This window comes from Balaenoptera borealis, assembly GCF_965194805.1.
Source record: "Balaenoptera borealis genome assembly, chromosome: 2".
NCBI classification, from domain to species: Eukaryota; Metazoa; Chordata; class Mammalia; order Artiodactyla; family Balaenopteridae; genus Balaenoptera; species Balaenoptera borealis.
In genome coordinates, this window is record NC_138867.1 from 13,743,572 (window position 1) to 13,768,770 (window position 25,199).

The 25,199-nt window shown below is 37.4% G+C and overlaps 1 protein-coding gene across 7 annotated transcripts in view; it reads right to left on the bottom strand.

Moving 5' to 3' along the window:
- The window catches only part of LOC309623431 (uncharacterized protein), a 53,351-nt gene that overhangs the window by 14,480 nt on the left and 13,672 nt on the right, over nucleotides 1-25,199 (bottom strand). For 5 of the 7 annotated variants that reach the window (XR_014241373.1, XR_014241374.1, XR_014241375.1 and 2 more), the window contains one exon: nucleotides 1-24,018. This exon is cut by the window's left edge. The gene's annotated coding sequence lies outside the window, so the exon portion shown is untranslated. The remainder of the gene's footprint in view (nucleotides 24,019-25,199) is intronic. The other 2 variants (XR_014241372.1, XM_082380373.1) reach the window with 2 other exon arrangements.

A 25,199-nucleotide genomic window follows, 5' to 3' on the forward strand; every position in this document is an offset into this window, starting at 1 on the left:
AAAAAAAAATCCAATAGACACAGACACAGAAATGGCAGAGATGACGGGACTAGCCAACAAGAAGAATGTTAAGACAATTATTGTAAATATGTTCCATATGTTCAAGAAGGTAGAGAAGAAACATCACTATGATAAAGAAATGAAAGATTAAAACAAGATGAAAGGGAACTTATAAAGTTGAAAAATATAACATCTAAAATGGATATTACACAGGATAGAATTAGATGAACTAGACACTAAATTTTTAAAAATCAGTTATTTTGAAGACATAGTTATGGAAGCACCCAAAATGAAGTACAGAGAGAAAAAATAATAATTTCAGTGAGTCAGTGACTTGAGTGACAATATCAAACAGTTCAGTAAACGTATAGTTGGAGTTCCAGAAGGAGAGAAGGAGAAACAGAAAAAAATGGGGAAATTAACAGTCAGAGTTTTACAAATTTGATGAAACGTATAAAGCTACACATTCAAAAAGTTCAACAAACTCCTATAAAGGAATCATAAAGAAAATCATCCCAAGTGATATCATAATCAAATTCCTGGAAACCAATGAATAAAAGATAATTTCAAAAGCAGCCAGAAAGGAAAAGACCTGTTAAGTATAGAGGAACAAAGATAAGAATGACAGCATATTTCTTAGCAGAAAAAAATGCAAGCCAGAAAACAATGGCAAAATGTCTTTAAAGAACTGGATCAAAAAATGTTAGCTGAAAATTCTATACTTGGCAAAAAGATATTTTAGAAATGAAGGCAAAATAAAAGCTTTCTTAGTTAAACCAAAATTTAAAAAGTAATTTCCAGCAAGTCTGTACTATAAGACCTCTTAAGGAAAATTTTTCAGTTAGGAGAAAAATAAGAGATGGAAATCTGAATCTGAAAAAAGGAATGAAGAGACTTAGAGATTGTAAGTAAGTGGATAAAAAATAAATACAATGTATTTAAAATAAAAACAATGTATTGTATGGTTCAAAACAAAAAAAATAAAAATAAAAACAATGTATTGTATGGTTCAAAACATACGAAGAAATGAAATGCATGACAAAAATAGCATAAAAGATCAGAGGGGAAATGGAAGAAGTCTGTTTCAAGATTCATTCGATGTATAAAGAATGATGTAACAGTACTGGAAGGCAGAATGTGGTATGTTAAAGATGTGTGTTGTAAACCTGAGGGCGCCCACAAAAAATAAAAGCAATGAGTTATACATAAAAAGCTAGTTGTAGAGATCAAATCTAATCATTAAATATATAAAATTAATTAAAATAAATCAGAAAATTGAGGAAAAAGGAATGAACAAGAGATAGGACAAATAGAAAATGAATATCAAGGTGATAGATTTAATCACAATCCTATCAATTATCCCATTATTCGCACATGATCCAAACATTCCAATTACAAGGGAAAGATTTTTAGGTAGATTTAAAAAATACTATCCATATATCTAAAGACACAGACAGGCCAAAATTAAAAGGATAAAAAATGTATATCATGAAAACCCTAATAAAAAAATCTGGAGATGTTTTATTAATATCAAAGTAAATTTAAGAACAAGGAATATGATCAGGGACAAAGAGAGAGATTTTGTAGTAAAAAAAAGGATCACTATATCAAGAGGACATAATAACCTTAAATGTAAATGGACTTTATAGCAGAGCTTCAAAATGCATGAAACAAAAACTAATAGAAGTAAAAGGAAAAATTTGAAAAATCCTAAGTTATAGTTGCAGCCTTCAACATTCTTCTCGATAATTAATAGAAAGTAGGCAGAAAATGAATATGTATGTATATGACTTTAACTTGCCCTAGCTGAGATTTATAAAACATACCACCAGAAATAAAAGTAGAATACACACTATTTTTATGTACCCACAAAACATTCACAAAGATGGGCCATATTCTGGGCCTTAAAAAAAAACTCATCAAATTTAGAAGGATTGTAATCATGCTAAACATGTTCTTTGGCCATAATGACTAGAAATCAATAGCAAATGGATATGTGGAAAATGTCAAAATATTTGGAAATTGAAACACACACTTCTAGATAATTCATGGGTCAAAAAAGCAATGAAACGAGTGATTAGAAAACATTATGAATTGACAGAAAATGAAAACATAACTCATCAAAATTTACAGTTACTTTGAGGGAAATATACAGAATTAAAAACAAAGAAGTTCTCAAGCCAGTGTTCTTAGATCCCACTTTAAAGAAACCAGGAAAAGAAAAGTAATTAAACTCAAAGTAATGACAGGGAAATAATAGAGATTTGGGCAGAAATCAATGAAATAGAAAGCAGAATATAATAGAGAAAAATCAATGGAATCTAAACCTGGTCCTGTGACAAACATCAATAAAATTCATAAAATTCTAGCCAGATTGATCCAAAAATAGGGGAAAGGAGTCAAATTACCAATATCAGAAATAAAAGAAGGACATCACCACAGATGCTACAGACACTTCAAGACTAATAAGGGAATATTACCAACAAGTCTATAAACCAAAAAATGTGACAATTTTAACAAAATGGACACATTATTTAAGACACAAACTACTAAAGGTCACCCAAGGAGAAACAATCTGAATAGCCTCACCATAGTAAAAACCTTCCCACAGAGAAAAACTCCCAGAGTAGATGGCTTCACTAGTGAATTCTAGCAAACATTTAAGGAACAAAAGTGAATCTGCATAAATTCTTCCAGAAAATAGAAGAGGAAGCTATACTTTCCAACTCATTTTATGAAGCAAGCTTTACACTAGCATCACAATCAGCCAGATAGTTATAAGAGATGAAAACAATAGACAAATATTCAGATGAGCATATATCCAAAAATCCTTAACAAAACAAAAAATTTAATCAAGGAATATATACATATTTATGTAACTATAAGCTATGACTAAGTGGACTTTACCCCCAAAATGCAAGATTGGTTTAACGTTGAAAAATTCTCTTAATAGATGCAGAAAAATTACTGAAAAAAAAATCAGCATCTATTCATGATAAAAAAATTTCAGTAACCTAATAGAATTGATCGTCACGATAAAGGACAGCTTTCAACAGCTAACATCAGTATAGTTGTGAGAGACTGCAGTTTTCCTCTTATAACTGAGAACGAGGCAATTGTTCACCCCTCCTATTCAACTTCATATTAGAGGTTCTGTTCAGTGAAATGAGGCAAGAAAAAGAAATAAAAGACATACAAACTGGAAAACTGAAATAAAACTGTACTTATTCACAGACAACATGACCATCTATGTAGCAAATTCTATGGAATCTAAAATAGCAAACTAGAGCTAATAAATAAATTTAGGAAACTCATAGAATCCAAAGTCAATATACAAAAATTAATTGTATTTCTATACACTAGGAAACAAACAACAAGCAACTGAAATTTTTAAAAATGTCACTCTCAAGAGAATTAAAAATATGAAATATTCAGCTATAAGTTTAACAAAATTTATGCAAGACTATGTGCTGAAAACAATAAAACGTTTCTGAGAGAAGTTAAATAAGACTAAAAATAAATGGAGAGATATATCATGTTCCTGGCTCAGAAGACTGTCATTAAGTTTTCAATTTTCCCCAAATTGAACTACATTTTCAATATAATCCCAGATAAAAATCCCCACAGACTTTTTGTTACATTTAAAATACTCTTTTGTAGACAAGGAAACTCTTTATCATTATGGAAATTCACAGAACCTAGAATTGCCAGAACAATTTTGATAAAGAAGAAGAAGAAAGTTGGAGGGTTTATACAACCTGAATTCAAGCCTTATTATAAACTACAGTAATGAAAGCAGTGTGTAAGATAGATACCTAGTTCAATGGAACAGAATATATATAATATATTTAATTGATTTTTGACAAAACTGCCAAGGTAATCCAACAAGTAAAGGATAATCTTTTCAACAAATGATACTGGAAACATCAGCTATCTATATCTTAAAAACCTCAAATCTTAACACATACCATATATTTTATTTCAAATGAATCATGGACCTAAAGGTAGGAGTCAAAACTATTAAAATTCCATAAGAAAACCTAAGAGAAAGTTTAGAGACTCAAATTAGGTAAAGATTTTTAAGTAGGACAAAAACAGTACAAACTACAAAAGAAAAAATTTTAATTGGACTTTGTTAAAATTAAAAACATTTGTTCTCCAAAAACTCTGCAAACAAAATGAAGTCGAGTCACAGATTCGGATAAAATATTTGCAAAGCATTTATCTGGACTTGTAATCGAGATATATAAAAAAGTCTTATAACCCAATTAAAAAGGGAAAAAAGATTTGAATACACTTAAAATTAATATAAGCAAACAGTAAGGAGTAAATAAGCACATAAAGAGGTCCTCAACATTATTAGTGTTAGGAGAACGTCCATTAAAACCACAATGAGGTACTAATACAGACCCACTAAGTTAGCTAAAACCAAAAGGAGTAACGGCTAAAATTGAAAGGAATTAGTGTGTTGGTGAGGATGTGGAACAGGTGGAAACTTACACATGCACGATGCAAAAGACTACATGCTGTACGATTCCATTTGCATGGAACCCTAAAAAGGCAAAAACATAGGAATAGAGAGCAGATCAGTGGTTGATAGGGTTCAGTGATACGGGGAGGAAAGTGACATTAAAGGGCAAGATGGGACTTGATGGGGTGAAGGAAATATTCTGTATCATAACCATGATAGTGGTTAATGGCTGTATTCATTGATCAAAACTCTTCAAGTAATATTCCTAAAATTAGTGAATATTTTGTATGTAACTTGTACTTCAATAAAGCTGATTCTTTTCAAAGCAAAAGGAATGAAAAAGATATCCCATGTGAACACTAATCCAAAGATAGTTGAAGTGACTGTATTAATATCAGGTTTCCAAACAAGGAATATTATTAGCAATAAAGAGGCACATTTCATCATATTAAAGGATTCATTCATCAAGAGAACATATTAAGGTTTACTTGACCGCCTACCCAGTTATTTTTAAGGCTGTTAAAATGGGTCTTCCTGGCACAAGTTTACTTCCCTTTAGAAAGAGAGATTCTAAAATGACTTTTTTGTTGTTGATTTAGTGTGGCTTGGAGTGGGGGAGATTTTCTTTCTTCAAATAGTGTGCCTGAATGTTTTCAGCCAATTTCTCAAGTTCTACAGTAATTACATTGGCTGGCTTTGTTCATCTGCTAGATATATTATTAATCGCCTTTCATTCAGAAGTCTGAAACTTACTGGCTTCACTGACAGATTTCCCATGTTACTCAGTAAAAAAGCAACTCAATCTGTCAGAAAACTTCTTTCACTTTGCCACATATTGTAATATTTAGAAAGATTAACAAACTTGAATCACCACGATTGACTCAAATGATGGCCAAAACTAAGCTGGGTTTCCAAAAATGAGAGTTCAATCTTAGAGCTTCCCCCCTTCAAAATTTTTCAACCTGATGATCAGAGAATCCGCAGCAACTCTGCCTGCTTTTCCACCACGCCATCACTCTCCAAAATGAATCCTCATGTTGTTACCACCATCGTGGTATCACTTGTCTCTACTTTCGCTTACAGCGTTGCCTAAGTTTCTCCCACTTTCCCTCAGCTCTAGTCTATTTCCCTCCCTGCTGCCCTGTCCATGTTCTTTCCAAGCTTCAACCACAGCATCTGGACCCCCCTCTTCTTGCCCAGGTCATGATAACATGGCACCATGGATTTGTAACTCACCTTTGCTGCATGAGGTTTGTAAAACATACTTTCTTTAAAAAGCTGAGGCTGACTTTCATGAAATGAGTGTAATTCAGATGTCCACTGAGGCCACGCAGTCTCTTGAAGTGGAGGAAATGCAATCTGGCTGTAACCCACACGTGGTGGGAAGTCCAAAGCCTCCCTAAATTTGTTACTTCCCAGAGGGCTCATGCTCTCCTGGTCACTTTTGGCTCCTACCGAACTCTTGTTCTCACCTCCCAGAATTTCTCTCATTTCTCTGCTCCATACTGGCTGAAGTGTGGAATGTTACTAATTTTCTGTGAGCCCCCTCACTCCAATAAAAACACTGACACCTAGCATTTAAATATGTAGCAGATCCTGCAAATGGAAAACTTTCGTATTATCCTCTTACTCCAAATTCCCCTCCCATTTTCCTCTTCTCTTCATTTCCCTAGATCCCAACCTTTAAAGGACTCCAGGAAACTCTTCTCCCTTCATTCTCCTAAGCAAACTAGTGCAGCTCATGGGCCCCTAATTAGCTCATGTCCTGTGTATCTAGAGAGGAGATATCTAATGCAACCTAAAGAGAACTATAAATCTCCCTAAGGCAGAATTCCATGATAGATGCTACTTCCTTGTCTTTTCCTACTTTGGGCACAAGATCCAAGGTTCTAGTAGATGAGCACAGTTAACCTGGGCCAGTCATCCTTACATAATAATACCCAGAGGAGGCTTTATACATTAGGGTGTTATGAAATTGACTAAAGATTTCAGACTGGCATTTTGCTGACCTTTGTGAATAGAGCTCAGAGCTTATGAACTGAGAATATGAAATGAAAAATACTGGCACCTGTTGACCTTCGAAGATTGTGTACCTACTTGTATTCCTTACATTATGAATAACTGGACCCTGCTTTAGAATGAAAACTGGTTACAGAAGGGTGACATTAAAGGTTGTAGTGAGGTTCCTGATATCAGCATCAGTTTCCTCATGTGAAAGATGAAAGGATAATAGCTCGGGTCTAGTTTCCATTTTCTTCTGGGTGATTCAGGTTCTTTTCGTCCTTCAAAGTATGGCTATCATGGAGAGGTCCTTTTCTTAATTTGAGTTCTTACTTGCTACTAATCAGCGATATTTCCTAGTCTTCTAATTTTAACCTCAGAAGGAGGGGCTGCAGCCATCTGTTTCTCTACTCTTTTTTGTGTATCTCTAATCTCTGTTAGATTCATCCTCTTTGTGAGACCAGGGTTCCCTGAGCCCTGCAATGACTGTGTGTGTGTGTGTGTGTGTGTGTGTGTGTGTGTGTGTGTGTTGGGATGGTGCACTGGCAGAAGTACCTCTTTCTACTGGGAGTCTGGACTTGAAAATGATGTCCCAGTTGTGCATCCCCATGACAGTTTTTATATTATATTGTTTTTAAAAAGAGCACCAGAAGGTGATATCTATTCAGCCACTTTATCCTATCCCTAGATAATCAGGTGTTGGAACATGAAGCAGGATAGATGTGGTTACCACTTAGCATTCCTGGTTTGTGCATGAGCCGACAGGGCCATGAGACTAGAGCATTCATTATTTATGTGAGGATCTTATTATCATTGTTATCAGTATTAACAGTAGTATCCGTATTAATACTGATTTGGTTTTGGCAAATCTGCTTTCTAATTACCTTAAGGTAATACATTTTTAATAGAATAAACACTTTATGTTATTGGAAAAGGCTGCATTTACATAATGCCAAACATAATTTTTCCAAACTGCATAGTTAAGGTAATAATTTATTACAATTGATATCATGTAGGTTTTGCTTAAATCTTGTCCCCTCAAAATTATTAGTTACTTTATTGAAAATAAATAGATCAACAGGTTGCTTTACTGGTGTATATTTTCAGCCTGAGAAAATTTTATCTTGAGTCATGATGGCAGAAGGATCCTAGCTCAAGGGTCTAACGTGTATCCACCCTAAGGATCCAGACACACATGGGCTTTCTGATATGTTTTGTTAACATATCAAAACATATGATATCAAAACATATGATATCAAAACATCAGAGGGCTGATGTGAGAGGGCCCTCTCTGCACAAGAGCCTCCAGGAGAGAGAGTCATCCTTGGGAAAGATTGAGTAAAGGAGTATGAAATTTGTTCATAACAATTGACTAGTGACTATGGTCCACACAATAATGATAGGACAGAATATTCAGGGAATGCAGCCTTCAGTTCAGTGGGTGTGGCCCATGAGCCTGGGAAGCCAATGCATAAGAAGTAGGGCCACATGGCCCAAGTCCAAAGCCAGCCTCACCAACAAGGGTGGAGAAGTCCCTTCCCAGGGCCTCCATAGGCATCTGCACAGACTATGCACCTTATGGTAGGCTGAATAATGCCCCCGCCAAATATGCCTATATCCAGATCCCCTGTTTTGTGAATATGTCACCTTACGTGGTAAAGGGGACTTCGTGAAAGTCATTAAACTTGGTGTGATTATCCTGGATTATCTGGTTGAGGCCAGTGTAATCACAAAGGTCATTTTAAGAGGGAAGCAGGAAGATCAGAGTCAGAATAAGAAGAAGCAAGGAAGAAAGCAGAGGTCAGAGAGAAGATGCTACGATGCTGGCTTTGAAGATGAAGGAAGCAGCCACGAGTCAGTGATGCAGGCCGCTCCTAGAAGCTGGAAAAGACGAGGAGACAGATTTTCCCCTAGAGCCTTCAAAAGGAGCACGGGCTCGCCAACACCTTGATTTCAGCCTCGTGAAAATGATTTTGGACTTCTGACCTACAGAACTGTAAGAAAATAAACTAGTATTGTTTTGATCCACTAAATTGTGGTAATCTGTTATACAGCAATACAAACAAATCCACATGTCATGCCCCCAGAGGCCACCATCCGCACGGACGCTGATCTGAACGCTGCTTCCGGGAACTAGGCAGCATGGCTGTCTCTGTAGCCACAGGGCAGGGGAAAGGGCAAGGAAACCGTGGTGCCGAGTGACTCAGGGACTCGAGTTGCATGCACTTGGGAGTCTCATCCTCCTTCCATCTATTACTTTACTCTCCACCCTCATCTCCACCCTCCCGAGGCCCTTGTTCCCATCTGGCCAATCGGGAAACAGGTGTTGGGTCCTTCCTGGCTACCACCACCCCATCTTCCCAACCTCCATACACACTGACCCAGATGGAGGTAAAGCTGTTGTTTTATTGAAGAGCCAGGAGAGACACTCGTTTCCTCTGAGGATGGGAAACGTGTCACGGTGGGTCTGCAGAGAGTTTCAGGGGAACCCTCTCTTCCTCTCAATGTCCCTCTATCCCTTTGGTCGTCTTTTCTTTCTACATTTCCACTTCAAACCCATTGTCCCTCTCAGTCTGATGACCCAACCCACTTCCTCAAAAACGCCACTAGACCTATCTGCAAAGGAGCCGTGGTCTGCTGCCCCAGCGTGGGATTTGCAAACTCTAACCCTTCAGGAGGTAGCTGGATGCTTCCCTTGGACTGGTTCTTTATGTCTCCAAGAGAATCCAGCACTGGCTCTGGACCCCAAAACAGAAGTGAAAGCAGATGCTCTGTATCCACTTTGGTGTCACAGAGTGAGGCCAGTTGGCTCCCAAATGACTTCCCAGCAAACATACCTTGGCCCACATTTGTTTTCTCCCTAAGAAGCACTCAGTCTGAAATCATGTGGGGCAAGGTCTTTTCCCAGACAGCACTTGGACCCCGTTCCTCAGGTAAGTATCACAAAAGTGTGCTGGGCCAAGGAGTCAGGAGCTCTTTGCCATGGCTGCTTTCGTTATCAAGAGGCCTGGTCAGCAGAGAATAATCCAGACACAGCTATCTGGGATACGTGGCACCATCTCCATAGACTGCTTCTGATTCCCAAACTTCTCTCTGGATAGAAGGCAGGGGGTGTCTCGGTAAGTGACCCAGAGAAGAAGCAGCAGAGCATAGTGAATAAGAATTGGTAGGCTTGGACTTCCTTGGTGGCATGGTGGGTTAAGAATCTGCCTGCCAGTGCAGGGGACACGGGTTCGAGCCCTGGTCCGGGAAGATCCCACACGCCACGGAGCAACTAAGCCCATGCGCCACAACTACTGAGCCTGCGTTCTAGAGCCCGCGAGCCACAACTACTGAAGCCCGCACGCCTAGAGCCCGTGCTCCACAACAAGAGAAGCCACCGCAATGAGAAGCCCGCGCACCGCAACGAAGAGTGGCCCCCGCTCGCTGCAACTAGAGAAAGCCCATGCACAGCAATGAAGACACAATGCAACCAAAAATAAATAAATACATTAAAAAAAAAAAGAATTGGTAGGCTTAACGTGGAGCTAGAGGAATGAGAATATGTGCTTATATGAAATGCCCCCAGATAATCACTTTCTGAACTAGTTGGGAAGAATTTAAGGGAGGCTAAATTTCTTGCAATCCTGTGGGCAAGGCCTGAGTCAGAAAAATACTTCTCGATGCTGTTATTTCAAAACTGTTTTTCCTCCAGGCTGCTATATTCTCGAGAAACATATGTTAAATATGTTATTTTCACAAAGACCTAGTAAATCTAATTGTTTGCAATTTGCTTCTTTCTTATTTTTCCCCATTTTTATTCACTGTAACAACATATTGTAATAACAATAAAAGAAGTTAAAAATGAGGGAAATTACCCAGAAATCTGCCTACGAAAGCAATTCTTTTATATTTTCCGTGTTTCCTCCCAGGAATTATCTATATGCTGGCAAAACAGTTCTATGCTACTTCCCAGAATGGAAGATCTAGAGAAAGATAGAGCTCTGCTTCTAAAAAGTTATGAGACATTGGCCACATCACTTAAAATCTTGGGTATCAGTTTTTCATATTTAAAATGAAAAAATCAGACTAGTGGATTTTTTCATGGATCCTTCTAGTTTTAAAATTATTCGTACTTCGTTCCTTGCAACAGAATGAGTCTACTTTGAAGCATCATGTTTGGGGAGCTGGACATTTTTAAAAGCTGAGAGAATGGTACTGGCAAGTAAAAATGGCAATTAGCAACACCACAAACAATAGACAGGAGCAGAAACTGAAACTTGATAGTAACCTTTCAATAAACATACTTTAAAATAACTGCTTGTTTTGTTCTAATTCTAGAATTCCCCAAACTTGTTTGCAAGACAAAGTTTTTCTAACTGTAACTTAGCCTTTTGTCCTGAAGGCAGGCTAGAGATAAGTATAGCTCCAACAAGAGTGCAGTATAGGGACAATGGCTACTTTGGTCATTAACCACAGAAATATTATATTAACGTCATTAAAAATCAACGAATGATGCTCCTCCTTTTACCATTTTGTGGTTGCATGCTATGCAATTTGGAATGGTGCTTGTCTTAGTCAATTTGGGCTGCTTTAACAAAAATATCATAGACTGGGTGGCTTAAACAACAAACATTTATTTCTCACAGTTCTGGAGGCTGGAAAGTCCAAGATCAAGGTGCTGGCAGATCCAGTGTCTGGTAAAAGCCTCTTCCTAGTTTTCAGAAAGCCTTCTCCCAGTGTACCCCCCATGGCAGAGAGCAGAGAGAGGAAGCCAGCTCTCAAGTCTCTTCTTACGAGGGCACTAATCCCATTCATGAGGGTTCCACCCTCACAACCTAAGTACCTCCCAAAGGCCCCAACTCTCTTAATATCCTCACATTGGGAGTTGTTAGGATTTCAATATATGAATGGGGGCAGTACCCAAATATTCAGTAATTAGCAGAGCTGGACCAAAGTAGCTGTTGTCTCTATACTGGCCTGTTGTTGAAGACACACTTATCTTTAGTCTGCTTTCGCTACTACTTTGAACCAAGATATTCTGGCAATAAGCATGGGATCTTATTTTTAAAAGATGAAAATAACAGTTGGTAGAAATTCTCAAGTGCTTTTTCAAGCCACAGAGTATTTCCTCTCCCCAGCAATTTAAGGAGAACGTATGCTTAGATACATGGATCACAGACATATTGTAGCGCACAGCTTCCGTCAGTAAACCTGGTCTTAAACTTCATGTGCTTCATGACTTTCTACACTGGAGCAGAAAGCATGGAAGATACCAAGCCAGGTTACTATTCTGTAATTCTGACCATTTGTGAGTTACATTATACACAGGTATTACATATCAGAACCGTGCCTTCACTTGGCACGGTGCAGTGACAATGCAGATTAAACCTCGGTTACCAATGAATTGTGCAAAGCAAGGATGTAGTTCATGTGCACATGTTTTAGATAACATGGCACCATGCATAGTGAGAACTGCCTGTACTACAATCCGGACACTTTATTGCATACTTATGAACTTGCGGTATATACACAAGATTTACCAACATTATTAGTCACTGTTCTGTTCAGAGATCTAAAATCAGCAAACAGGACTAACAACGTGGTGAGGGTCATCTTAGCTTTATTGCCAAGCCGTGCTATTTATCTTAACATATGAGCTTTGGCAATTTCTTGGATGTTATAGTGCCTGTGATGCTTTTGATGAAACACTTTGGGATTGAGTAAATTTGATGATGCTAATAAAACAAGAAAATTTATTATACTCTAAATGGCAACTAAACTAGAATTAAAATGCCAACTTGGAGCACTGTGCTGAGAAGCATTCTGAGGTCCCATGTGGATCCCATGGGGAAGTGTATATAACTGAGAGGCTATATAGTCTATTGACAGTGGGAAACATATGTCACGTACTTGCCATTCTTGTATAAGGAAGACTATATTACATATCATACTAATGTTAAATCAGCTTCTAACATAAATGCTGTTTATAAAACACAGATAGAGGGACTTCCCTGGCGGTCCAGTGGTTGAGACCCTGTGCTTCCACTGCAGGGGGCGGGGGTTTGATCTCTGTTTGGGGAACTAAGATCCCACATGCCTCGCGGCATGGCCAAAAAATTAAAAATTAAAAAAAGCACAGATAGAGAGTTCTGGTGGGATTCACACTATATTCATGTGTCTTCAGGTATAGCAAACCCTGCTCAGGCTGCAGAGACTGAGAAAAGTATCTTGTATGCATTGATGGAGGATCACAAATAAACTCCAATTGCATTCAGCCCAGGAACTCTTAAAGTAGTTGTAATATGGCAATGACCTTTCAAAATAGGTTCTATGATCTTTTTCTCATAAGACACTTTGCCAAGACCAGTGCGTACTTTTCTCAGATGCATCAGGAGCTGACATCAGTCACCTGGACTGATATCTGATTTCAGCTGCAGATGCATTGGATAGTTTAAATTTAGGATCACCTCATGCTGGCAGTTCTTTACCTCAAGCTTGTTCAGGGCATCTTTTCTCCTCCGGGAGCCTGGTCATCTTTTGTTTGGGGCATGATTTCTTCTCTGACTCTGCAGGGACTTGCTCAGCCAGCTGGCACACACACGTGAAAAGCGGAGGTAAAGTCCCCGAGGGAAATTGCTCAACCAACAGGCGAAAGGAGCCAGCTGGTAAATGGGTGTGATGAGAAAACAGTTATTTGAGTTACTGCCTGGGCATTTTACAGTACGGCAACCCTGCTCACACCCAGAGTCTGGACATTTAGATAAGGACCTGAGCAGGATCCCTGCCCCAAGTTCCTGCTTTGCTTTTCCTGAGACACCTTTTCCAGCCCATGAACAGTGAGTGAGTGACCTTTGTCCCAGCCACCTTATAAGTAGCAGGCGCTTGCTTGCTACCCTGCTGTCTATCTCCTGCTCCCTCATGACCTGGAATAGAGGACTGCCCTTCCCCAAGCTCATTGCCCCATTCCTGGGATCTGTAAGTAATAAATCTTGTGACTTGACATCTTTTGTGTGAATGTACTAAAACTCTGTCTTTAATCAAAATGACCCTGGGGTTTTCCCTTCCTCAAAGTGGGAGTACAGATGCTGAGGGACCTACTTGCTGACCCCGTGTGAGGGTGGCTTGAGCCTCCTCATTCATCAGGTCAACATCTGCATATGCTTAAGTTAATACACCAGCAATGGACCCCCAATACAATGGGCATGTTGCCCCTCCTTCAGGTGGGCAATTCCAAGATGCATTTTATACGTGTATCTTGCATTACCAGTGGAATTGAACCTCCACTGCCTGCAGTGATAACCTTGATAATGCACCATTTTGGCAAGTTTTTCTCCTTCCCTGTGTCATTCTCTTCCCCTGCTCACTCATGATTCCTAGGATTTTCTTCCAAATAAACTATCGCATATAAGTCCTTGTATCAGGCTCTGCTGTAGGGGAACTAATGATAAGACAATACTCTTTGAAATTGCAAGGACCATACAGTTAATGATGCTGAAAGTTCCATGATAAATGGATAGTCCTAGGCCTTAGTTTATGAAGAATATTCTAGATTCCATCAATGGAAATAGTATAAGATCCTGTTAAGAAGGAAGAGAGCCATAGCTTGGGTCAAAATGGCACACCAACTGCTTGTCCACGCCTACTTGCCATTCCCACCCCAAATTAGCAATGACACAAAAGAGATTATTTATAACAGTGCTAGAAAACAAGGATATGCCATCAAAGGATCAAAATTTTGGAGGAATCCTTGATTAACAGAAGGCAGACAAGTTTGATGGCACAACGGCCAATGGCACATGCAGACAGGACTTCTGCAGAAGGTAGAGCCACTTTCACAGAAGCTCTAGCCCAGAGGTAATGGGTACAGGGAGTAGGAAGAGGACCTGCAGCAACTGCTTGGGTGATTGCTTTGGTAAGCCACAGGAACAGCTAAGAATGTTCGTGCTTCTCCACCAATTGCTAACTTATATCTAGTGACACATAGACACAGCAGGGCTCTTTATTTCCACCTAGAACAGTGAGTGTGGGCACTAGATCCAGAGAATCAGAGAAGTGCCCAATATGTCTGAGGATACCTGTGAGTAGAGGGAGGGCCAGCACCAGACAATAAGGTACTGGCATTCCCTAGCAGAATAAGATTCTGCTCCTTCCATAACAAATGCTAGCAGCAGTTCCCAAGCAAATTCACAGTTAGGGGCACAGAGAATCTCAACTATAAAGCACATAACCAAGAATTACCAAATATTTCAGTATATCAATATGATCAGTCATCAAATTCAGCAAAGAACTAACACCCAAGGAAGCAGAGTTATTAGCAAATAGAAGAGGACATGAAAGAAATATAATCATATGATAATTTAGCATCTGATAAAAGTGCTAGTCAATTTGTGACAAATAGATGGAATACTCAATAGAGGAAGACATTATTTGACTTGCTTCTTCATTATTTACAACAGAAATAAATTTCATGTAAAATAATAGTAATAGGAGAAAACATGGCTGAATATTTTTTCCAATTTTGGCATGAGAAAGACCTTTCTAAGAATGACAAAGATCTTACAAACAATGAAGAAAAGTATTAAATAACTGTATTGCAGTAAAACTAAAAACAAAGTGAAAAAGTGGAAAAATTTGCAACCTACCTGGCAGAAAAAGAGCTAATCACTTTACACTATAAAGAGCTCTTACAAATCAATGAGAAATTACCAATAATCCAACAGACAAATAAGCAAAGACTACGTAATTAATTAATTTAATTAATAGAAAAAAATCCAAATGACTTACAAATGTATGAAAAGATCATCCATAAAATTTAAAGCTCTCACTCATAATTACAGAAAAGCAAAATAAACAATGACACCATCTCTAACAATCAAATTTATAAAGATCAGAAAGTTTATAATACACAGTTTTGTTAAGGTTACAAGGAAATAGGCAAATTCTTAGTACAAGCTTTTGGAGGGCAATTTGGTAATCTTTGTCAATGTTTTAAATGTGTATACATTTAGACTTGGTAATTATACTTCTAGAAATTCATCCTACAACTTATATTCACATGATGAGTGTAAAAACAGATGTGTAGACATGTTTACTACAGCATTGTTTGTAATGGCAAAAAAAAGTCTAAATATTTATCAATAGGATAGTAAATGAATGATTCATGCTGATCCATATGGTGAATTATGAGAAAGTGTAGTTTAAAAAGATAATTCTGATGTATGAATATGAAGTTAACCCCCAAATTTTATGTGAAATAATGAAAAGAAATAACAAAAATAGGCATAATTCAGAAGTACATATAGTATGTCAACTTTTTTGTTTACAAATTTTTACATACCCACATAAAAATATATGCTTTTATATGCATAGAAAATTTCTGGAATTATATACCCACAAAAAAGAAACTGTTGACCACAGGCCTCTGCTGGTCCTAGATAAGAAGAAGATAATTTTCATTATTTGCTCATTGAGGCTACGTTTTTTTTTTTTTTGCTCTTACCATGAGCATAAATCACTTTTTCAATAAAAATTAAAAAAATAAGGTGTCATTATTAACCTGAGAAAGATAGGACAGGATAAATCAGGAGGCGGTTGCTACGTAAATAATCTGTTAGAGATCTCGGAGATGAAAAATTGCGGTCATTGAAATAAAAACAAAACTAAGAAGATGGAGCCGACTAAAACTACAGATTAGTTAATAAAGACTGAATTCAGAAGCTAAAACCTCAAGTTGTGAGTGTCCACAGAATATAGTGTTAAATAGCACAGAAATAGAAGAAATAAAAGAAAAAATTAAGAAATCTAGAAAATAGATCCAGAAATTCCATTATCTGTCTAATAGGAGTTCTGGTTAAAAAAGAAAAAAAAGAATAAATGCAAATGGAGAGGAAGAATTACTCAAATTAATAGAAGAATATTTTCCATGAGTTTTCAGATGGAAAGAACCATTTGACTGTCTAAGAGTTTGAATGAAATAACATCCACACCTAAACACACTATAGTGAATCTGAAAGCCCAAAATAATGGGGGGGGAAAAAAATAAGAGCTTCCAAAAAGGGGGGAAATGTTTAACCTCTGAAGGAGCTGTAATTAAGTCACAGAAAGATTTTGGAATACCCACAAAACTTCAACATGACACTACAGGTGTTCACTCAATAAAGATGTGTCAAAAACATAATATAAATGCTCAAAACAACAACAAAAACAAAAGTACCTTCAAACTACCCTAGATTTTCCATATGCTGTTGTTTTTCCCACAAAGATGATCATTCCTGAGCCTCTTCAGACCTGCTAGAAAGCCAGACTGTGGCACTGGACTTGTCTACTTGGTGGTACTATTTGGACTGTCAAATAGTATTGACTCCCAAGCTTATAGTGGAATGCTCCTGTAAAAAAATTTCTTGTTTCTTAATCACTGACTCTTCATGATGTTAGAGTAACGCTTAGCCATACAATATCAAATAACTATGAGAATGGTAGAATGCCATAGAGCTGTATCAATATATTACCAGCTTTGAGTGATCCCATCAATGAACAGACCTCACACAAAGTGCGAAGATAACCATAGGAATAAAAATCTTTCAAATTTTCCTCTACGTCTGAATTTTTTAGTACTGATCATAATATTCTTTGGAAACCATTTTATTAGAGTAGAAACACACCTTAATTATGTCACTACGTAGGCCATGCTACTTCCTTTTTCTCATTTCTTAGGTTTGCATGTTTTTTTCCCAAAGACTGGGAAAACAATAGTAAATGTTAACACAATCCACGTGTGTCTCGGGAACATATGAAAAGTTTTGGTCAAGACACTGTATTGAATGTACATGTACATTATGGGGGCTGGGGGGGGATTTCTTGACTGTGAACGGCTACTGTTGTGTACTGGTCTCAGCCTTTCAATAACTAACGTTGTGGCTGGACCAGCCCCTTGAGATTCATATGACTGCAAGATGCCCTTAACAATAACCATTAGGAAACTTTGACAAAAAGGTTTACTACCCACAGGTTCTGGAAATTACTTGGCATGTCTGGGGCCACGCATTGAATTCACGGGTGGGCAGGGGAAAGAGAGGGAGAGAGAGGGACAGAGAGTGAGCGGGGCCTGGGGTCTGCTTTTATTGGGGTCCAGGGTGAAGGCTTAGGGTTTCTAGGGCTCATCCTTTATTGGTGATTTTAAAATATAAGAGTGGGAACTTAAAGCACAGGAAGAGAAGAAAGCAAATGGCCCAAATGGTCAGTTATCAGAATGAACCGAGATCTCTCAAAGAATGGGGTGAGGAGGCAGCCGGGCTCTTTACCTAGTAGAGTAGCTGGCGATGTGTTTATCTGAGAGAGCCACATTTGAAGGGCATGCCTAGGTAGTCAAAGCTTAAGTTAGGCACTTGCACTACAAAAGGAAAAGCCAACTGTCAGGGCTTGCACTGTAGCTACTCACAATAGCTCAGATAATCATAGCTCCATCTCAAGTCTTGATGACCATGTCTCTCTGCCAATTCTGTATAACTCAGGGATTGTGTCACCCTATCTGTTCTGAATACGTTCACCAACTCCATGAGCTAGGTTTGAGGAATTTTCTGACAAGGACCTTAGGTGATATATCACTATCGTATTTCATTACCCTTAAGTCAAGTTAAGTGCCCTACAGCTGGTGATTAGCAAATCAAATTTCTTTCCTTTGCTCAATATAACTCTTTGTATAATAACAGAAGTCAATTGTGCTGAAACAGTGTCTCAAGATGTGTCTTGACTGTCTCCACGTATACTTTTGGTATAAATGATGTGTATATTTTGTCCACTGAATCTCATTTTAAACAGTTTTATGGAGATGTAATTCACATACCATACATTCACTCATCTGAAGTGTACAATTGAATGGTTTTTAGTATATTCACAGATATGTGCAAGAATCACCAGAGTCACTTTTAAAACATTTTTATTACCTAAAAAAGACACCTTTTATCTGTCAATCCCCTATCACCCCATCACTTCTTCCAGCCCTGGGCAACTACTTTCTCTATACTGTTGTCCCTCAGTATCCACAGGGAATTGGTTCCAGGACCCCCACAGAAACCAAAATCCATAGACACTCAAGTCTCATATTAAAATGGCATACCATTTGCATATAACCTATGCACATCCTCCCATATATTTAAATCATCTCTAGATTACTTATAATACCTAATACAATGTAAATGCTATGTAAATAGTTGCCAACTCATGGCAAATTCAAGTTTTGCTTTTTGGAACTTCCCGAAAATTTTTCTGTTTGTTTGAATATTTTCAATCCAAGATTGATTGAATCCACAGATGTGGAACCCATGGTATGGAGGTCCAACTGTGTACAGATTTCCCTGTCCTGGACATTTTGTATGAATGAAGTCATATGTGGTCTTTTGTGACTGGCTTCTTTCACTTAGCTTAATCTGTTCAAGGTTCTTCCATGTTATAACATGTATCAGTACTTCATTCCTTATTATGGCTCAATAATATTCCAGTGTATGGATATACCATATTTTATCTATGTCTGTTGAGATTTAGATTGTTTCCACCTTTTGGCTATTATGAATAATGCTGCTCTAAGTATTTGTGTACAAGATTTTGTGTGGGCATACGTTATCATTTCTCTTGGATATATACCTAAGGAGGGGAATTGGTGGGTCATCTAGTTTAAACTTTTGAGCAACTGCCAGACTTTTTCCCAAGGTGATGGCACCATCTTATGTTCCTGCCAACAATGTATGAGGGTTCTGATTTTTCTACATCATCGCCAATACTTGTTATTGTCTGCCTTTTTTATCTTGCCACTCTAGAAGATGTGAAGTTGCATCTCATGTGTGATTTTGATTTGCATTTTCCTCATGACTAATGATATCAAGCATCTTATGTGGTTATTGGTCATGTGCATATTTTCCTTGGAGAAATGTCTATTTAGATCTTTTGCCTATTTTTTAATTGGGAGGTCTTTTCATTATTAAGTTGTAAGTGTTCTTTACATATTCTGTATACAAGTCCTTTATCAAAGATATGATTTGTAAATAATTTCTTTCATTCTGTGGATTGTTGTTTCACTTTCTGATGATGTCTTCTGAAACACAAAGGCTTTTAATTTTGATGAAGTCCAATTTATCTCTTTTCTTTTGTTGCTTGTGCTTTTGGTATCATATCTAAGAATCCTCCAAGAATCCAAGAATGGTCAAATCCAACATCATGAAGATTTATCCATTTCTTCTAAGAGATTTATAGTTTTAGTTCTTACAGTTAAATCTTTGATATATTTTGAGTTTTTAATATGGTGTGAGGTAGGGGCACAACTTTACTCTTCTGCATGTGACTATTCAGTTGATCCAGTGCCATTTGTTGAAAAGATTACTGTTTCCCAATTGGATGGTCTTGGCATTCTTGCTGAAAATCAGTTCACCATAGATAGGTGGGCTCGTTTCTGAAATCTCAGTTCCATTAATCTACATGTATATCCTGGTGCGAGTACCACACCATCTTCATTACCATTGCTTTAATATAAGTTTTGAAATTGGGAAGTGTGGGTCCTCCTACTTCATTCTTCTTTTTAAAGGTTGTTTTGTGTATCTCATTTTGACCTAATGGTTGGTCTGCTTAAAACCAAAGCACTGGAAAGAGGTAGATTTTTGTAACTCTGTGATGAGAATTTCTGTGATACAAACTCTTACATGCAGATGTGCCAGGGCAACGCCACGTGTGTGTGTGTGTGTGTGTGTATGTGTGTGTGTTTCATAATATAAGCATGGAGTGACATCTCACCACTTTTGCTATATTTGGAAGCAAGTAACAGGTTCCTCCCACATTCAAGGGGAGCAGGTCTTCCAGAGCTTGAACATGAAACTGCCCTGGGGTCTGTCTGAGAAAACATCAGTGCATTTTTTCACATCTATTTAAATGTAAATAGCAGCAAATTGCCCTTTGCCAAATTATCTCTAAATTAAAAACTTTAATGATTTCAGTAAATATCTGGTAACACTAATTAAAATCAGGTGGGTAGTAAGTGTAGCCCAAACATTTCATTCTGACAAAGTACTTGCAAGCATAAACATAAATACGTGTGCACAGAGACACACGCACAAATACATACCAAATTCCACCACCAGTACTATGAATCATCATGGCCCAAAGAGTTTAGCAAACAGAATTCTTCTTTATGCTGAAAAAGTATATTGAAGGCCAAAAATTATCCGAATAATTTATTCCAACATTTTCTCAAATCCTCCACCAGTTTTTCCAATTAAAATTCTTTTTGCCAAAATATCTGGATATCTGGGTCAACCATACATTTCATCTTGTCTTATAAAACTACCTTTATTTGCCATTGTTGATGTCACACTTGAGTCCCATATATGGGCTGCCCAAGTACGTAATAGGGAAGTTTTACCTTACATTAAAAATGTAACAGAAAATAGTTGTCGTGGTAAGTATTGCAGCTCTAAATGTTTTGCACCCCCTTTTCTGTTGGTTGGAGTGTTTTACACTTCTTCCCTTTACTAAAATAGCAGAAACATCTGCATCTCCTTCCTCAATCAGAACAATACTTTATGAGTCCCAGATTTACAAACAGTATCAGTTACATGCAGTAAACCTTATTCTTGGTCTTATTAATTACTTTCCATCAACTTATCCCTCAGGCATTTTGGTTACAAAAGCATGCTGACAATCAACAGTAACGGTTTTAAGTTAGTTATTTGACAAGTAGGTCCTTTTGCAAAGAGTTTCTTGTTAATTATTTAAAGAATAAGTGCCATGGGGAGACTTTGCTTGTTCTCTTGTAAGTCATATTCATTCATCTACAGCTGTTTTTCTCCTCTCCTCTAATTCTCTACAGAATTTTTAGAAGTCTGAGATATAGACATTCTAAGGTACGTTAAGTTGTTTTAATTTGTTATATAGCAAATTCACCCTAAGTCTTAAACCAGACTCTGATCTTAAAGACTCATGTCATTCCATGTACGATTCTCTGACATTAGGTAAAAAAAGAAATGTAAACAATAAGCATATCACATACAATATATTTTAACAGACCTCTTCGATTGTATTCTTCTTGCATCTCAGTTTCTGGGAAAGATGATGATTGATGAATCATTAAATGCATATGATCTGAAGTTCACGTGGGAAAAAGGTAAATTGGGAAACCTTTTATTCAGAGCTTGTGGGCAAATGATGTGTGAAATTGTTGACAAATTGCCTTCATTAAGCTTTTGAAGTGGACTTTTTTTTTTCATAAATTTGGCTTCCTTTCAAATATGACTATGCAGAGTTTCAAGACATTCACTGTCAAGTTACAATCTGCAACAATATTTGTCCTTGAAAACCTTTATTCTTGAGCAAAGCGGCAGAAAGTTTAAAGTAGGGTTCTCCGTGACAGTACTTACATGGATAATACTCAATTTCCGAGCAAAACATGGAATTCAATGCTCTCCTATTATCCCGCAGATGAACAAAGGGAATAGGAGTGAAGTAGAAAGACCTTTTTTTTGTCAACTATTGACCTCTCAATAACAAAGCCTTTTGACTAGGGGTCCCCTATTGACCCTTGAAATTATAGTAATTCCATTATAGTTGTCTCTTTTCAGCTCAGTGCCACACAGTATAGTAGATAAGACTGTGGTTTTATAGTCTAACTGTTGGGGGTTTAAATCTCAGTTCTGCTACTTTCTAGGGGTGGGACTGCAAGCAACCAGCTCGTTTCTCTGTGCCTCAATATCCTCATCTGTAATTGAAAATAATAATATCTACTTAATAGGAGTGGGCTAAAAATGAAAATTCAACATGAGAACATACATAAAGAACTTGTCCTTTACCTGACACACAATAGACTATCGAGAAATGATAACATGTATCATTACATATTTGGAGAATCAGCACAAATTTTGGTCTGAACTTTGGATTTGAAGACCAAACATTTATCTAGGTTTCTGTAAATGTCTGTATTTATCTATAAGTCCATTATTTGGGGAATGCGCTTTTGGTTTCTATATGGCCTGCCCAATATTTAGGTCTTCTTTCCTCTGGGGATCTTTTTAGCAGAGGATAGATAATTTTGATAACATATTTTTTTCATTCAATGATTCCTACTTCTTAAAAGGCTTTCCTGCAAATCATGTCTCTTCTTCCTCACACAGTTCTGCAGTGTGTGAATAGCCAGACAGGTAATCAGTGCTCTGAGATAGGCATTGGACAAATGAATTCATTACAGACCTTTGTTTTTCCGGAAGAAGTAATCAAATCACTGAGAGGCAAAGTAACTTGGCCAATGGTACATCCAGCCAAATCAGAGCAAAGACTAAGATCCAGAAATCCTGCCACCCAGTCTCCAACTGTCTAAAAGTCTTTAAATATCAATAAATATAAACTGGTGTAGGTCTTATACAAGTGGGTTTATCTGATAGAGCCTGTCCTTCCTAATAGTTTATAATTTGAAAAACATAGAACTTTGACTCAGCTCTTCAAGGAATCTGGTATCATTTTCCAAAATTGGCTGCATTTTCCAGTCTTCAGTTTTGCCAATGAATATCCTGTAATGTGAGAGGTGGGCTAGATGTAGTCTGAATCAGCAAGTGAAATATCAATTTGTTTTTAATCCATGGTAAGGAAGAGTTGTTTGGTAAATTCCTGTCCATTTCTCATTGTTTTAATCTACCCTCAGTTCATTTCTCCTTTTGTGTGGTATTCAGCAAGGATCTTATTTTGGAGCTTATGTTTCAAGATTAAATTCAGAGTTTGAACTCTACTGTTTGGCTTTTGGTGTGTTCTTCAGTGATAAAACTTGCTGTATGTCAGTTGGAGGAGAGCAGTCGTGATTGGGAAGTTAGTAACATCCAGCTTCAAGAAACTCACTATTTGACCAACATGGCTATGGTGATCCCATCAACTCTTCTAAATTCAGACATCTGAATGTTAAAGCGGACTCTGAAGTCCAGACCTACGTGTCCCTTCGGCTTGAGAGTCAAGGTCAAGAGAGGATTCCAAAGATACAAACCCACCCTTAGGGGTTGTGTTTCTCCTCTGGGCTACCTACCACCTGGAGGATTTCAGAGTATTGGTTCAGAAGAAAGATGGAACTGTGGTGATTTATGAGGGGCCACTAATCTCTAAGCAGTCTAGATGAGAAGAAGATCTACTCCAGTGATGGCTAGAGTTAGAAGCAGAGTCTCTCAAAATGCCTAATTCTCGATTCATATTCTAGGGAAGCTGAAGAGTATAAAGTCATTTCTATGGACCTGCATGTCCTCTACTGTCTCATGATGCTCTTGGGAGACTTGTTGCTGGACTGACTCACAATGTAACAGTTAGGGTGGAGGAACTGGGAATTGTCACACTCACACACACAAATAACTATACCAGAACCAGCTGCTTAAAATTGCAAAAAGTACTGAAAAGCACACTATTCTCTGCATCGAGTATCGGGTGTTACTGTCCCAGCCCTGCTATTAACTGCTTTGCTTACTTTGCAGAAGGCGCTCCGTGGCTCTGGACCTCAGTTTCTTAGCATTTACATTCTGTGATCATTGCTCCCTCCTCTTCTTCCACAAATCATCCTATAAGTGAAGGAAAAGAGTAAGAGCTATTTTCAGAATTTATTTCAATATTAAAGGAATGACTAGTGTCATTAAAACATAGGACAGAAATATAATTAATACAAGCTAGAAATGTGGGCTTTCTTTGGGTGCTCCAAATCAGACAAGATCAGCATTTGATGAGCTTTTCTCTTTGGTTACAGAATGTATATGATAGGATGAACCTATATAAAATTTGAAAATATTTTTAAATGGATTCTACAAAACCAAAATGTTTTTTCTATTTGGGGCTTGATTTAAAATATTTAAAATATCTAAAATCAGTTTCAGTCCTGTACAACTTTAACACAGATCAAGTGTTTTAAAATATTTATGATAAAGAAAATATTTCCATCTGGGCAGGGAATTTATTACTGGAATATCATACCAATTTGAATTGAAGCCACTGTGAGATTAATTTCTTCTCTGCTGCTGGAATATAAATGTGTTCTGACAGCTGCTTTCTGTAACTGAAGTGTACTTATTTGCATGCAGCATCTTCTACTTAATGAAATCATAAATATCGGAGGAATTTTGAATGGTTTAAGCAACAAACAAAGATTGATTATCAACGCAAATGCCAACTAGGGGTTTACTATAAGTAACAAAGTATTGGCCAGTGCCTGTTTTGAAATCAACACCGGTTATTAGAGCTTTCAGAGAGACAATCATGAATTTCAGAAGAACTTGCTGATGTTTAAAAAAAAAAAAGAATTACTCAAAGAGAAAAGATGGCCTTGATCAAACACATGTTTTTCAGATTTATTAATGATTAACACACCAGACACTCTCTTTTGGATTATATTGCCCTTTCACTCTGGCTAAGAGCTGAAAAGATGGACATTATTACAGAAATAACATGTCGCGAAAGATATGACACAATTTAGGCATTTATGTAATATAATTGGAGTCTGAGTAGGTACAGTTAGAGGCTATAATTTAGGCATTGATGATGATAAAAGAGAAGGATTTCAAAGTAAGAAGCCGAATTTGTCATGCTTTGTTCGGGGATAGTTCCATCTAATTGAGAGGCTACCGACTCAAGCAGAAGATCTGAAAGTCAGTATAGCTTTAATATAAGTAAAAGGACCAACTTCCCTCTAGAAGCAAATAAAGGTGAACAAACACCATTAAAATTGAGACTAACTGAGAATAAAAATGGT